The sequence below is a fragment of the Anolis carolinensis genome, chromosome 3, assembly GCF_035594765.1.
Source record: "Anolis carolinensis isolate JA03-04 chromosome 3, rAnoCar3.1.pri, whole genome shotgun sequence".
NCBI lineage: Eukaryota > Metazoa > Chordata > Lepidosauria > Squamata > Dactyloidae > Anolis > Anolis carolinensis.
In genome coordinates, this window is record NC_085843.1 from 246274781 (window position 1) to 246290513 (window position 15733).

General features: G+C 40.1%; 1 protein-coding gene across 6 annotated transcripts in view; it reads right to left on the reverse strand.

The window, feature by feature from the left end:
• LOC103277529 (retinol-binding protein 1) overlaps positions 1–11237 on the reverse strand; it is a 113492-nt gene extending 102255 nt beyond the window's left edge. For 2 of the 6 annotated variants that reach the window (XM_062976555.1, XM_016992107.2), the window contains exon 1: positions 11035–11237. The gene's annotated coding sequence lies outside the window, so the exon portion shown is untranslated. Of the gene's footprint in view, positions 1–10962 lie in introns of all 6 variants that reach the window. The other 4 variants (XM_062976553.1, XM_016992106.2, XM_062976554.1 and 1 more) reach the window with 4 other exon arrangements.
• Positions 11238–15733: the final 4496 nt, after the last annotated feature.

Here is a 15733-nt window from a genome sequence, read left to right on the forward strand (position 1 = left end):
TAGTAAAATGAAGGACAAAGTGCATACAGGTACCTTGTATTGAGTGACAGAGTGACCCTTGGAAGAATAATTTAATCTAAGCAATAAGCTGGCGGGCAGAGGAAAATGTGCTACTATATCTTTTATATGAAGAGTAATAAATTGGCATTTCAAAAAACCACTGGGATTCTTATATAATGGGATCATTCAACATTAAATACTTTTCTTCACAGATCTCTTGCTAGCAGCTATCTTTTACTAGCAGCCTCTTTCAAAGTGGCACCTCTTGTGAACCCACAGCTCTTCCCAATACAGACAGCTACCTCAAGGTAGAATTGCCAAACCAAGAGGGCTCAGAATATATAGACTCTAATGGAGAACTCCCCAGAGCTATTACTGCGGAGCAGGTTGCTCAGCCCATTCAACAAAGAAGTCTGAATCCGTCTATCAGTTCCAAGGTTGTTCAAGGTTGATCCTCCTAACTGTTTCTGTCAGGGAAGGGATGGCAACAATTTAAGGCCATTCAGAGATGCCAAAGTACTGATGCCGAAGCACTGACCCTTTCCCCTGCTAGTTCCACTTGGAGGGGTAGGTAGTATAGGGCTTTATAGGTCAAAACCAGCACTTTGAATTGTGCCCAGAAACAGTCTAGCAGCCAACAATGCAGTGGCTCGTTCCGTACAGCCAGCCCAGTTTAGTAATTTGGCTGCAATGTTTTGGACCAGTTGAAGAAAATCCCAAACATCTTTTGAACCTTTTTATTATCACTTAAACAGACTAACCTGAGCAATGAATGGCAGAAAAGAGGAGCATAGACAGTTGAAATGCAAAGCCTCAGAAAACTAAAACCAAACAAACCCTTGTTCTATAATAAACAAAATGTGCAGCTTCTTTTTATCACCTTCCCAGGTAGGCAACCTGACAACCTACAGATGCTTTGGACTACAACTCCCACACACCTTTGATATGCAGTGCAGGGTTGATAAGAATTACAGACTAAACCATCTTAGAACGCCATGATGCCTGTCCCATAACATATAAGCAATGCAGTATGAACTATAAAACAATACAATACTAACGTCCTGAGTGAAATTTGATGTACCTTTAAGGCTCTGTAAAATCTATCGATTATTTTTCTCTTGCAAGATGTAGAATGTCTTTTAATAATAATATTTTAAAAATATTATTACTAAAATAATAGGATCATCTATAAGTACACGGCCAAACACTCAAAGAATGCTATATTTTTACATAAATTCGAAATGCCCGAGATGCTTACAGAGATGTCAGCCCTCTCTGGAACAGTCTCTGATATCCTTCACGTTCGCATCTCTCCAGACTCTATAATATGACACAAGTTGGTGTCTGCTATAGTTCACAGTTGAATAATTCACACACTCCCCTTGCATAAAAGCTCCAAGTGCAGCTTCTCACATTTTTCTCCAGCTGCACCAATTAGCTTTAAGAACACAATTTTCCAAAATAGTTTAATTTTAAGCAAGGTCAGAATAGAGGCATTAACCTGCAGCCAAAAGGGAGATCATCCTTCTGTGAACCCCGAAAGTATTAAGAAAATCCAATTTTTCCAGCCAAACAGTCTTGAAGATTTCTTGACCACACTCAAAACTAGCCATACACAACCTGTCACCTTCCACTCTGCAGCAACAATATAAAATGTGAAACTGAGATCGAGATGGGGAGTTAACTGTGTTTCCTTCCCATGGTGGGCACAGGGTTTTGTGAGTCATGGTCCAAATAAATAACTTTGTCCAGCTTTGCCCATCACAAAGTCTTTTCTTGTTGGAGACTAGCACCAGTTTTCAGAGGGAAGATCCTACCTAGCCATTTCTACCAGACTTCTGGATCACTTCTACTGATAGAACTGCTTTCTTCAGAATAATTGATGCAGTTTACTACCACTTTAGCTGTCATAGCTCAATGAGATTAAATCCAAGGTCTTTCTTCAATCAGAGACTAGGTGGACATTTATTTCATCCACCCAGGAAGCCTGTAAGTCATCATGAGGGCAATTGTACTATACTCATTTGTAAGCAACCCAACCCCACTGAGTAGGCAAACAACACGATCATTAGGCTGCAATTCTATAGTTCATTACTTGGGATTGCACTGTCTGAAGTGGGTCTTAGTCTCAAACAAAAATATGCAATATGCTTGGATGATGCAATTCTAAGCATATTAACCTCCAGGTCCCAATGTACTTGGTGAAATTAATTTCCCAGAAAGTGCAGAGTAGGACTGCGTCCTCCATGAAATATATAAAGCAGATGATCACATTCAAAAGTTTCCAAAATTCTAACCTTTTAAAAAAATTATCAAAGCCTCATTGCTAAAACAAGTGTTTTCACATATTTTACACTGATGACTTCATAATTAGCATTCTATACCTATATGCAAATTGTGTGGTTGCCATCATAATTATTTGTGATTGCTTCTTCATGAACAACATGAATTAGCTGCATCTAATCTGTGAACTGCTAGTTCTAAAGCGAACACCTGCAAAGAAATGGAAATGACTCTATGTGACATATTTACACAGTCTCTACAGCACAGAATGTCGGGTTTCAAGTGTCTCTTTATATTTTTAGCAGCGTAATACAGAGGCAATCAACATATTCATGCAGTGAAGTCACAATGGCGGTTTCGGCGCTGTGTTTGTGTTAAATAAAGATGTGGAAGAGGGCATGATTTCTGGCAAGCAGAAAATCACTTCTCATTTTGCTCTCTGCTATTTGGGGTGAGGGCCAAATGAGGAAAAAGAAATGTCTCTAGGAGGCAGCTCTGTATCATTTCAGGATACAAAAAAAGGTAATCTATCAGCCAAAGTCAGGCACAAAAGGAATGTGTTTAAAATTAAATAAATGAATTCACTTTCAGTACTAGAACTGAAAACAGTTCACTGTTCTTTTACATAAAAGCTTACTCTTGGTTGACTCAAGATTTTTTTCCATTCCAGACAATTTCTTCAGGTGGAAACAACAACTTTGCCATTGTCAAAGGCTTTCATGGCTGGAATCACTGGGTTGCTGTGAGTTTTTCGGGCTGTATAGACATGTTCCAGAAGTATTTTCTCCTGACATTTAACCCACATCTATGGCAGGCACACTCACAACCTCTGAGGATACCTGTCATAGATGTGGGTGAAACATCAGGAGATAATGCTTCTGGAACATGGCCAATCAACCCGGAAAACTCACAGCAGTCCAGTGACTTTGCTGCTGCTATTGTTAAACAGTTTGGAATCAAACCCCCCAAATATTGCAATCTACCTTCTGTCCAGCCCCAGCCTCAACCACATACTGCCATTTTCCAGCTTGCAAAAGTTACTTTGTTGGACTTTAACTCCCAGAATCCCCTCACTGCCTCAACTTTTCTCAGGTCTGCACTTTATAGCTTTTATAGCCTTTAGAAAGAATTCAGTCTGTCATTCTTCTGGATAGATAAATACGAATAAAAATGTGTTTGACAACTGATAATACTTATCCTGAAGACTGCATATATTCACAGAAATGAATGACTAACATTGTTTAATTAGATGTAGTTATGATCCATTTCTATTGGCTTTCATTCCTACTAAAACCTTTGTCTCATGCTACATGCCACATTAACCACATTCATAAGCTTGTAGACACAAATGTTACAGTTCAGAAAAAAGCATTTTTCGCATCTCTTATGAAAGCATCGTATATTTGAAAGACATACTGAAAAATTAAAAAGATCACCAATCAAAGGCTTCACATCTATAGAATTAATCATATAAAACCATGTGCTGTACTGAATTCAAACAATATATGAGTCACTCATATCAAACACACTTTACTAACTTTGACCATGAAAATAATAGACTTCTCAGCATGTGCCACCATAGGCAATAATAATAAACAGTCCAGGGGCTTTTCATGTTACACAATTACAACACTATGATTTTGCTTTAACTGCCGTGCTAATCCCCTATGAAATCCTTTGTAGTTTAGAGAATCATTAAGACTCTCTGGCTCGTAGGAATGCAAACTCTTATAAGGCAAGAGGTTATATTGATGATAGCAGTGCCAATATGATCTCTCACTTCAGATAGACTTTTGCCAGGCCAAATGTGCCAAATAGCTACTGGGCAGCAATAGTGTATGTGTGTATGTGTATATTTGGAAGTGGAGAAACTGTTGAGGATCTCTCTTGAGTTGACTCTAAAGGAGCTAGGAATATGCAGAAGGGGGTGCTGAATAAACTCCTGCATGCCCTTTATGACAATCCAATCCAAAACTAAACAAAAGATAGTACTGGAACATGAAGCTCCCAGGTCAGAAGGCGCTCAATCAACTACTGAGGAAGAGCAGAAGACATGTATTAGCAGTAATGTGTCCAAGGATGTAACTGGGCTCAAACTCCTAAGCAGCTCAGATGTGAAAGGAAAGTCTGAAACTATACAACATACATAGCAGCAATATAAAATGTGGGAAACACTAATTAGGGAAAACAGGAAATTGTGTTCCATACCTTGTCTTAAAAGAGTCATACCCATATTTGGTTGAAATGGACAAGAATAGGACATTTTCAAATGGATAATTATATAATGTTTTACTCTAAAATTAAAATCATTTGTGGCGACGGGGGAGGAGATCAGAGAAGCATCTGGCTACATCCCTATAGTCAGAAGCAGGAGGATTACATCTGGGTCTCCTATGGGAGAGGGCTGCTGAAACCCAATTGTAGGTCCAGATGGGCTTTAGTCATTGCAGAAGGGAGAAAGGAATATCAACTTGCAGAACAACCAAAAGAAGACATATATGTACAAATAAAACATGGACTTCCATCTGCATATGTCACTAACAGGAAGCCAACTTGTGTGTGTCTGTATCCATAGTTCACAGACCATTTAAAACGTACGTATTTGACACCGTGAATCGCAATGCTGTCTGGACCATCTTCTTGAAAATTGGATAACCTGATAAATTTGTGAATGTCCTGTGGCTCCTCCATGATGGCAACAGTCTTGGACAGCAACAGCTCCCAAAATGACCCATTTAAAGTGGGATCAAGTATCAAACAGGGATGTGTTATTGCCAACCCTATTTTCCATCTTCATAGCTATGATTCTAAACCTCGTTGATGGGAAACTTCCCAGAGATGTGGAAATCACCTATCGGACAGATATCAAGCTCTTTAACCTCAGCAGGCTGAAAGTTAAAACTAAAATCACAACAACATCTGTTATAGAACTCCAATATGCTAATGATAATGTAGCCTGTGCTCATTCAGAGGAAAACCTACAAGCTAGTTGGAAATACAACAGATTTTCTGATCACAGACATCTGTGGAAAGCCTCAATACAGAGCCATTCTTGAATTATCCAAATGAAGAAAGATGTTGTGAAAATACCACCTTTTATTGCTCTTTACCTGCTGTGATTTTCCCCCCTTCTACTCATGGACCTTATTATAAGTAGCAAGGAAACGAGGCTGCAGACGACCACATGTGGATAAAAAAAAAAACCCATCCAACCACCCCAAGCATTCACAGTTTATTGCATGAGCCTAAAGCATACATTACGAGAATACAAAAACAGAACTAAATCTATATTTATCCTGTCGAGAAAACTAAAGCAAGCAGTGGACAGGCATTTCAAAATGGAACATCATCACATTTCTGATTTGTCTCCTCTTTGCTACTGAGGTGCCATCATATTCAGGCCTTTTGAACAAACGGGAGAATTTCTGGATTTATAGATTTAAGATCCTAAGACACAAACACAATCTATTCTAGAGGATAAAGCCATCACCCACTGAAGAATGTTGAAAACATTGTTCTAAACTGCCACCTTGACTGCAGCTCAATTTCATCTTTACTGACTAAAGAAGGGGGAAGTTAAAACATATTGCTCTTTATATATAATATATATATATATATATATATATATATATATATATATATACACACACACACACACACACACACACATACATACATATATATATATATACACACACACACACTGTTTGTTAACCACTTATATCCATATATACATGCACAAACGCATATACATTATGTGTGTGCATACATGTATATACACTTTATATATACAGTGTGTGTGTGTGTGTGTGTGTATATATATATTACAGTTACAATATATACTGTAATCATTTACATATATTCGCTTTCACATCCTTAAACCCAGTGGTCTCTCAGCCTCCAGATGGCTTTCAAACAATCCAATCCAAAGCAGTGCTCACACAAAGCAGTGAAATGAAATAAAATAGTTTACTGTGTGCAATCTGACTGATGAGTTTCCATAAAGCTCTCTCGAATCTTATTTGCTGCGAGGGGCAAAGCAGGGCACATAATATGAGACCTTGCTGTCAACATCTCTCAGTAAAAATACTATTTTTTCGATGTTGGACTTTCCACCAAAATGATACAGAGTTTACCTTTTGCTGCTTCTTTAAAAGATTTATTCCTTGATTTCCTAGGAAGTTTAATGTTATTTATCCCCAGCCCTTGGCCCTGCGTCTTCCCTTCCATAACCACAAAACTGGATTTTCTGCAGGATCAAACTAGTTCTTTTCTCCTTATTTTATCTTGCTGAAATACATCATACACAGATTCAGACACTGCCAAAATCTGGCACAATAAACAAGCCATAAATTAGCACCTAGCAGATAACAACAGAGTGCAAATATTTCTATTTATTATTCTTTTTAAAAACTATGAATTCTCTCCTCTCTGGTTTTAGTGAGCCCCTAAGCCTCTCCACATGCTGCATAGAAAGAATGAAAAGGACACTGATTCAGCTGATAACATTATAGCAACATTAAATAAAACAAAGACAGCACAAAAAACAGGAGTATTTTAGATTGTCTGAAATATGTAAGTCACAGAAGTTGCATGTGCAATATGCGTTAGGTATCGTTTATCTGAAATGCTTGGGATCAAAAGTGTTTTGGATGTTGTTGTATTATTATTTTGGAAAACCTGTATTTGCATATACAGTAAAGTCTCGCTTATCCAAGCTTCGCTTATCCAACGTTCTGTATTACCCAAAGCAGTCTGCCTTTAGTAGTTAATATTTTCAATACATCGCAATATTTTGGTGCTAAATTGGTAAATACAGTAATTACTACATAATGTTACCGTGTATTGAACTGCTTTTATGTCAATTTGTTGTAAAACATGATGTTTTGGTGCTTAATTTGTAAAATCATAATGTAATTTGACATTTAATAGGCTTTTCCTTAATCCCTCCTTATTATTCAACATTTTTGCTTATCCAATGTTCTGTCGGCCCGTTTATGTTGGATAAGCGAGACTCTACTGTATGTACAAAATGAGATATCATTGAGTTCCCAAATGAGTTGGGAAACATGACATTTGCTTCATTTACACCTTATACACACAACCCAATGATAATTTTATACAATATTTATAACAATCTTGTGCATGAAACTAAGTTTGTATAAACTTTCAGAAATTTTAGGTGCCACTTTCTCAGCCACCCAATTTTAGAAAAATAGTGTTCAACTTGTAATTATCATCTTCTGTTTGGTTTCTATTGTTAACTAAAAAAAAACCTCAACTTATTGATGCCTGGTCTACAACTTTGTTATCATAAGAACATCCACAAATTTGAACAACTACCAAGAAAACATGACATAATACTATTGTAGCATGGTATAAAACAGGATAATAGAAATTTATATGTCAAAAGCATATTACTAGGTTGGACTGGTACTAAGTATAAGCTGAATCTCAGCTCTATTTGAAAATCAAACCTGTCTATCTAGAAAACTACCTTTCCTAGGACAAACTCTGTGGGACTTATATCCAAGTACACATCTATAAGTCTGAGAATATCATCCATGGATAATATAACAACAATAACAACAACAACAACAACAACAACAACAACAACAATTATCCATCTCTCCTGATGAGAGAATAAATACAGGATGAGGAAAAGATGCCACCTGACATTTTTTTTCAAACATTTCACAGGTTTCTGGCTGTTCCTTTTAAATCGGGGTGGAAATCACACAGACTTCCATCTAACATTGGAATGTAGATCCCATTAGCCTTTGCTAATGATGAAGAATGCTGGGAGTTGTGGTCCAATAATATGTGGGCTACACCTAATCATCACCCTTATTTAACATACTGAACTCAAATGAAGCCTACCTGGTGAATACAATGTTCCCTCACTTATTGCTGGGGTTAGGTTCCAGGACCACCCGCAATAAGTGAAAATCCATGAAGTAGGGACACTATATTTATTTTAATATTTATACATTATTTTAGTATTTATACACTATTTTAAGTCTTTATCAACCAATTGTGTGTTGATAAATCGCCTCCTTCTCCTCCTGTTGCCACTTGGGCTCCTTTTCTCTCCCTTTAGCTTCTCCTGATTTATAATAGTCTTTTAGAGTTTATTGAAAAACCGTGAAACAGTGAATCTGCAAAAAGTGAACCGCGAAGTAGTGAGGGAACACTGTACACTGAAGTACAGCTCCTATGATCTCATAATCTACCTTTATTATGGGATTGAGAACTATCATCCAAAATATCTAGGGAGCTAATATACAACACAGAATTATTTGTATGGCCATCTACACTGCCATGTAATGCAGCTTGAAACATTATATAGTCAGTGTAGATTCGTCTAATGCAGTTTAACTCTACTGAACTGCATATTATGAGTCTACACCAGGCATGGGCAAACTTGGGCCCTCCAGGTGTTTTGGACTTCAACCCCACAATTCCTAACAGTCTGCTGGCTGTTAGGAATTGTTGGAGTTGATATCCAAAACACCTGGAGGACCCAAGTTTGCCCATGCCTGGTCTACACTGTCCATATAATGAAGTTTCAGATCGCATTATATGGCAGTATAGCTCCACCCTATGTTTATGCTCAGAAAAGTCATGCCAGTGAAAACTACCACAAAGTACGCAGCTGACTTCCAACCATTTAACATGTAAGACACTGAACTGGGGCCTAATCTGAGTTTCCAACGTATCCAATCCTAGTCTATCCTAGCTTTTATTTCAATCCTATCTCAGGATGCATAATTTAATTTATGTAGATGCCACCTTTCCCCCTATGGTTGGGATAAACAGCGGCTTACAAAAGAACCTTTAATAGAGATTGGAGCCCTCCGTGGCACAGCGTGTTAAAGTGCTGAGCTGCTGAACGTGTAGACTGAAAGGTCACAGGTTCAAATTCAGAGTGGAGTGAGCTCCCACTGTTAGTCCCAGCTGATGGTCTGAAAGGACCCTGTTGACCATTTCTGCTACCTTGGCAGCCACCTCTCCACAAAAGTCAACATCGACACTGAAATACAACACCGCCTGAGCTCTGCGAGTGCAGCATTTTTCCAAATGAAGCAGAAAGTGTTGTCGAAGGCTTTCATGGCCGGGATTACAGGGTTGTTGTATGTCTTTCAGGCTGTGTGGCCATGTTCCAGAAATATTCTCTCCTGACGTTTCGCCATAGATGTGGGCGAAACTTCAGGAGAGAATACTTCTGGAACATGGCCACACAGCCTGAAAGACATACAACAACCTGAAGCAGAGAGTGTTTGATGACCAGGACATCCGTAAAGATACCAAGGTGCTTGTTTATAAAGCCATCGTCCTCCCAACCCTGCTCTATGCTATGCCTGCGAAATGTGGACGGTCTACAGACGTCACACTCAATGCGTTTCCATCAGCGTTGCCTCAGTAAAATCCTGCAAATCTCTTGGGAAGACAGGCGGACAAATGTCAGTGTGCTGGAAGAAGCAAAGACCACCAGCATTGAAGCGATGCTCCTATGCCATCAACTCCGCTGGACTGGACACGTTGTCCGAATGCCCAATCACCGTCTCCCAAAGCAGTTACTCTACTCCCAACTCAAGAACGGGAAACGTAATGTTGGTGGGCAGGAAAAGGGATTTAAAAATGGACTTAAAGCCAACCTTAAAAACTGTGGCATAGACACTGAGAACTGGCAATCCCTGGCCCTTGAGCGCTCTAACTGGAGGTCAGCTGTGACCAGCAGTGTTGCGGAGTTCGAAGAGGCACGAATGGAGGGCTTAAGGGAGAAACATGCCAAGAGGAAGGAGCGTCAAGCCAACCCTGACTGGGACTGCCTCCCACCTGGAAACCGATATCCTCACTGTGGGAGAACATGCGGGTCAAGAATAGGTCTCCGTAGATGGCTATCTACGGACACACACCCAAGACCCCACAACTGGAAGGCCATCGTCCTCGGCCTACACGGGAGCTAAAAGCTAGTCCCAGCTTCTGCCAACCTAGCAGTTCGAAAACATGCAAGTGTGAGTAGATCAATAGGTACCGCTCTGGCGGGAAGGTAACGGCGCTGCATGGTCACGCCTATGGCCACATGACCTTGGAGGCGTCTACGGACAACGACGGCTCTTCGGCTTAGAAATGGAGATGAGCACCAACCCCCAGAGTCAGACCCGACTAGACTTAATGCCAGGGGAAAACCTTTACCTAGAGATTGTATCTATTATGGTGTAGTGGCTCGAGTATTGGAGACCTGGGTTTGAATTGCAGCCTCAGTCATGGAAACCCCATTGACTAATTTTGGGCAAGTCACACTGTCTCAGCCTCAGAGGAAGGCAAAGACAAACCTGCTCTGAAAAAAACCTTGCCATGATTGGCTTGACATTAATTGGAAACTAATCAAAAGCACATAAAGCACAACCATCGAACTATTGTAAAACCCAGATCATTTCTAAACCCCAAATTGACAATAAATCTGTAAGAAACTATTTTAAAACTTTAGCACATGGTATCACAATTACGTTCCCCCTTAAGAGTTCCAAATATCAGAGCCTGGATCTTTGCTTTAACTTTTCAAGACGGGTTTGAAACCTAGCATTGGTCTTTAACTGATCATAACACTAGTAAAAACTCATAATACTCTGCACATGCTCAGAGGTACCCTTAGTGTTAAGTTTCTTCTCATACCAAACATGCCTGCAGCCCGCTATGCTGGTTATATATCAGGTAACGTGTGTATGGCCCTACACGTGTACGCACTTATGACCCTTGGGATGAATTTCTCCTTCAGTCCGTCTTCCGCGATTCCGCCTCCAATCGGCGAGGGCTGGACTTTCCCTTTTGGATTTGAAAGTATCTTCCCCCCCCCCCCCCCGAAGTAGCTCAAATGGACTCGTCCGCTGGAAAACAGACAGACCCGTCCCTGGGAAGGAGCTTTTTACGGACGCAACCAATTCTGCAGGGGGTGATAATAATAGGCTGAGGCGGGGCTTGGAAAGGCAGCGTGTTAAATTTGGAAGCGTTGATTTTCCTACTGCCTGCTTTTCTTTAAAAACAAATCTGCCTTAAAGGGAAAGAGCAGGTCCTAGCCTCATATACTGTATACAGAAAATTATATTCTTATTTTAAAAAGCAAACTTTACACTGAGACCCACTGGAGCGTTGCATCACACCAAAATACTGGTGAGTCAGGCTGTTTCCTGCCTGGGGGAGTCCTTTGTTGGGAGGTGTTAACTGGCCCTGATTGTTTCCTTTCTGGAATTCCCCTGTTTTTTGAGTTGTTAGAGTGGTCCAGCATTTCTCTGTGTTCTCAAAAAATATGCTGTGTCCAGGTTGGTCCATCAAGTGCTCTCCTATGTCTGACTTCTCTGATTGAATAGTCTGCAATGCCTTTCATCTTCTCTGATGCGTGTTTGGGCATTGGACCACTCTTACAACCACCATGTCAGTTTACACAGAGGAAACCATGAGAATGAACAAAATCTGGCTATAAATATTTTTAAAAACTCTAAAACCAGGACAGCAAATAAAGAACAACACTCTGAAAACATGGGAATTCCAGACATGAAACAATCAGGGCCAGCTAATCACCTCCCAAAAAAGGATTCCCCCAGGCAGGAAGCAGCCAGGCTTTGAAGCCGCAAGGCCATTCAATGCTAATCAAGGTGGCCAATTGCAACATTCACACTTCCCTCAAACAGACGAAGTTCTTTCTCTCACCCTGAACATTCCACAGATATATAAACCTTACTTGCCTAGTTTCTAACAGACCTCACAACATCGGAGGATGCCTGCCATAGTTGTGGGCGAAACGTCAGGAGAGAATGGTTCTGGAACATTGCCAAACAGCCCAGAATACTAACAGCAACCCAGATAGATAAGATAGATAGGTTTTTAAAAAGATTTCCATTCTTCTAATAGTGTGTCTAATGACTTATCCCATTTCTGATTTATAGCAGATCCTAGTTTTGTTGAAAAAAAAGTTTTGACTTGCCCAAGGTCATCCAGAGCAAGAAAGTGAACCCTGGTCTCCCAGTGTCCCAGGGTGCATCTAGTAAAGGTAAAGGTTTTCCCCTGTCATTAAGTCTAGTCGTGTCCAACTCTGGGGGTTGGTGCTCATCTCCATTTCTAAGCCGAAGAGCCGGCATATACACATATAAGGTAATGTGGCCATAGGCATGACTGCATGGAGCACTGTTACCTTCCTACTGGAGCGGTACCTATTGATCTACTCACATTTGCTTGTTTTCAAACTGCTAGGTTGGCAGAAGCTGGGGCTAACAGCAGGAGCTCACCCCGCTCCCTGGATTCGAACCACCATCCTTTTGGTCAGCAAGTTCAGCAGCTCAGCAGTTTAACCCGCTGAGCCTTCGGGGGCTCTAGGGTGCATCTACACTGTTGAATTAATACAGTTTGATAGCACTTTAAACTGCCATGGCTCAATGTGATGGGTCATGAGAGTTGTAGTTTTGCAAAGTCTTTAGCCTTCTCTGCCAAAGAGTGCTGGAGCCTCAGCAAACTACAACTCCCAGAGCATTGAGTCATCACATTTAAATTAGTGTCAAACTGCATTAATTCTGCAGTGTAGATGCACTCCTAAGGCATGTGTCACCAATGCTTTAGGAGCAGACATATCTAGGAATAGTTGATGCCAAAAACACTAAAAGGAGGGCCTTGTGGTTTTACTCTCTGTGCAAAGTTTTACGTGTGGCTAGAAAGGCCTCTAACAGTTGACTTCCTATCATTCTTGACTATTCAGATCAAGTGAAGTCAGCTTAGCCATTAACTTCAGTGGATATATGCCTTTGTTTATGCTCATGTGCTTTCTCCCTCCCCGCTGAACTGTAAGAGACAGAACATCAATTTTAATTTCATTAATCTGCAATTACAGAGTGCAAAGAGGTGGTCTAATGTCATCTTGGGGGAAAATTATAGTTTCCTGGTTGGCACCTAAACAAAACCTCCTCGTTTGTATAATGTCCATTTCCATTTAGATGACCTTTCATCCTAGTGCGGTTTTTTATTATTATTTTATTTTTTGTGGGTGAACTGGTCGTTTTTCAGAATACCTTATTACAGTCCCGACTACATTTCTGTCATAAATATGATTAATCTCAGACAGTAATTCAAACCGTCGTGCTTTGGGAGAACACACCAACAGAAAATTGAATAAAACGGAGATTTGCTCGACAAGAATCCTATAAATCAGCAACAAACAACAAATTCTAATTGGGTCAGTATTACCTCTTTTGCCAGGAGTTTTGCCAGGAGTTTTAAGCTGCTGTTGTTACTGTTGTTTTAAGGATAGGCTTATTTGAAAAATAAGTAAAAATGAAATACTACTGTGTCGTACTGTACTTTAAAAAGTGCTAAATTATTACCATCACCATTATACCATCATTGGTGAGACTGGGGTTAGTGGGTAATAATTATTTTTATGGAGCCAGTCCTTTCAGGAACAGAATCAGACCAATATGTTCTGATGTGGATCTCACTGAAATAAAACTGAATTGCCACTTATTCAGCCTTCTTTTCCACTTCTGTGGAATGAAAAGGTGTTTGGCAGATAGGTCCTCTGGCAATAAGATTTATTGTGTTTGCTTTAAAAAGGAAATTGCTGAGCTTTCTAATACAGGTCTCTTCCTGTTCCTTCCTGATTGGAATCGCTACTGGGATGGATGGTATTTCGGCTTCATCATTACCATGGACCTTGCTTTGCATTTCTTATTGGTTTAAGCTTCAGGGACCAAAAGTGCCAATGCAGCCTTTCTTAGGGCCCTTCCAGACCGGCCCTATATCCCCGGATCTGATCCCAGGTTTTCCATTTATCCCTGATTACTTGGCAATGTGAACTCATATAGTCCATTTTAAAACAGAAAACCTGGGATCGGATTTTGGGATATAGGACCTGTCTGGAAGGGTCCTTAGAATCATAGAGATGGAAAAGATCACAAGGGTCTTCCAATCCAACCCTCATCATGTAGGAAAACACAATCAAAGCACCCCCGACAGATGGCCATCCAGCCTCTGCTTAAAAGCCTCCAGAAAAGGAGACTCAGAGATAGCATATTCCACTCCCAAACAGCTTTTACTGCCAGGAAGTTCTTCCAAATGTTTAAGTGTAACATTTTTCTATAATATGAAAGTATTGCTCCAGAGCAGCAGAAAACAAGCTTGCCCCCTCCTCAATATGACATTCTTTCAAGTATATAAACATGGCTATCATGTCCCCGCTCAGCCTTCTTTTCTCCAAGCCAAACATACCCAGCTCCCTCAGCTCTTCCTCATGAGACTTGGCTTCCAAACCTTTGATCATTTTGGACACATTCCAGCTTGTCAATTTTCTTTTTGAATTTTTGGTGCCCAGAACTGGACACAATATTATTCCACGTGAGGTCTGACCAAAGCAGAATAGAGTGGGACTGTGATGTTCCTCAATCTCAACACTATACTCCTATTGATGCAGCCTAGAATCACATTGTCTTTTTTATCTGCCGCATCACGTTGTTGAGTCATGCTCAGCTTGTGGTCTATTAAGCTTCCCAGATCCGTTTCACATATACTGTTTTCATGCCAGGTGTCACCCATCCTATATCTGTGCTTATCATTTTAATTGCCAATGTGTTGTTTCATGGTTGGGGGATATTACAATGCACACGGTCTTACTCTACTGTTGCCACCTTCTATTGCTATAGTGCAACAATAATTTGTAACACAGTACCTTGATGGAGATACCATCTCAATAAGTAAGGTCAAAGGATACAGACTTGTAGCAGCACATTGAAATCCTTGGAGGAGGTGGAAAGCTCTGGACGTGGGGATATATATGTTCATGATTTTGTTTATGGTTCTGCTGATGAAGCAATTCAATTTATTATTCTGAATGATTTTCTTCAATCACTTCATATAAGTTATAATGAGATACTGCTACTAAGAAATCGGAATTGGGATCCCAGCTTTTCTGGATATGAAAAAGACATTGTACCTAGGCATCTTACCTGGCCCTGGGTACAGATCTAGAAGTTGCATATTTTCTGAGCATATTAGGGAAGCAAAATAAGTAATAAGCAAACATTAAGAGTTTAGAGGCTGTAAACCAAGTCAGGATCCCTCGGAGCCTTGAAAAGTTACTTTTTATGTACCAGAGCTCCCAGAGTTGCACAGAAGCATGTGGCCATGCTGGATGTGAATTCTGGGAGTTGTCATCCAAAAAGTTGAGATGGATCCACGTACCCTTGACTTGATTCTTTTCTCTCAAAAAGAAAACAAAAGATAGCTAGCTCTTCCATTAAACCGGTAAGAAGGAGAAATGCATATTGCTTCTGCCGAAATAGAAGGAAATGAAAAGTGGAAACCCATTATCTAGACATTAGAAAGATTTTGAGCATCATTAAGTGCAGAAAGGAAAACGCACTGGGGTCAGAGTAATAATATTATTCTTTTATTTACAAGTGCATCT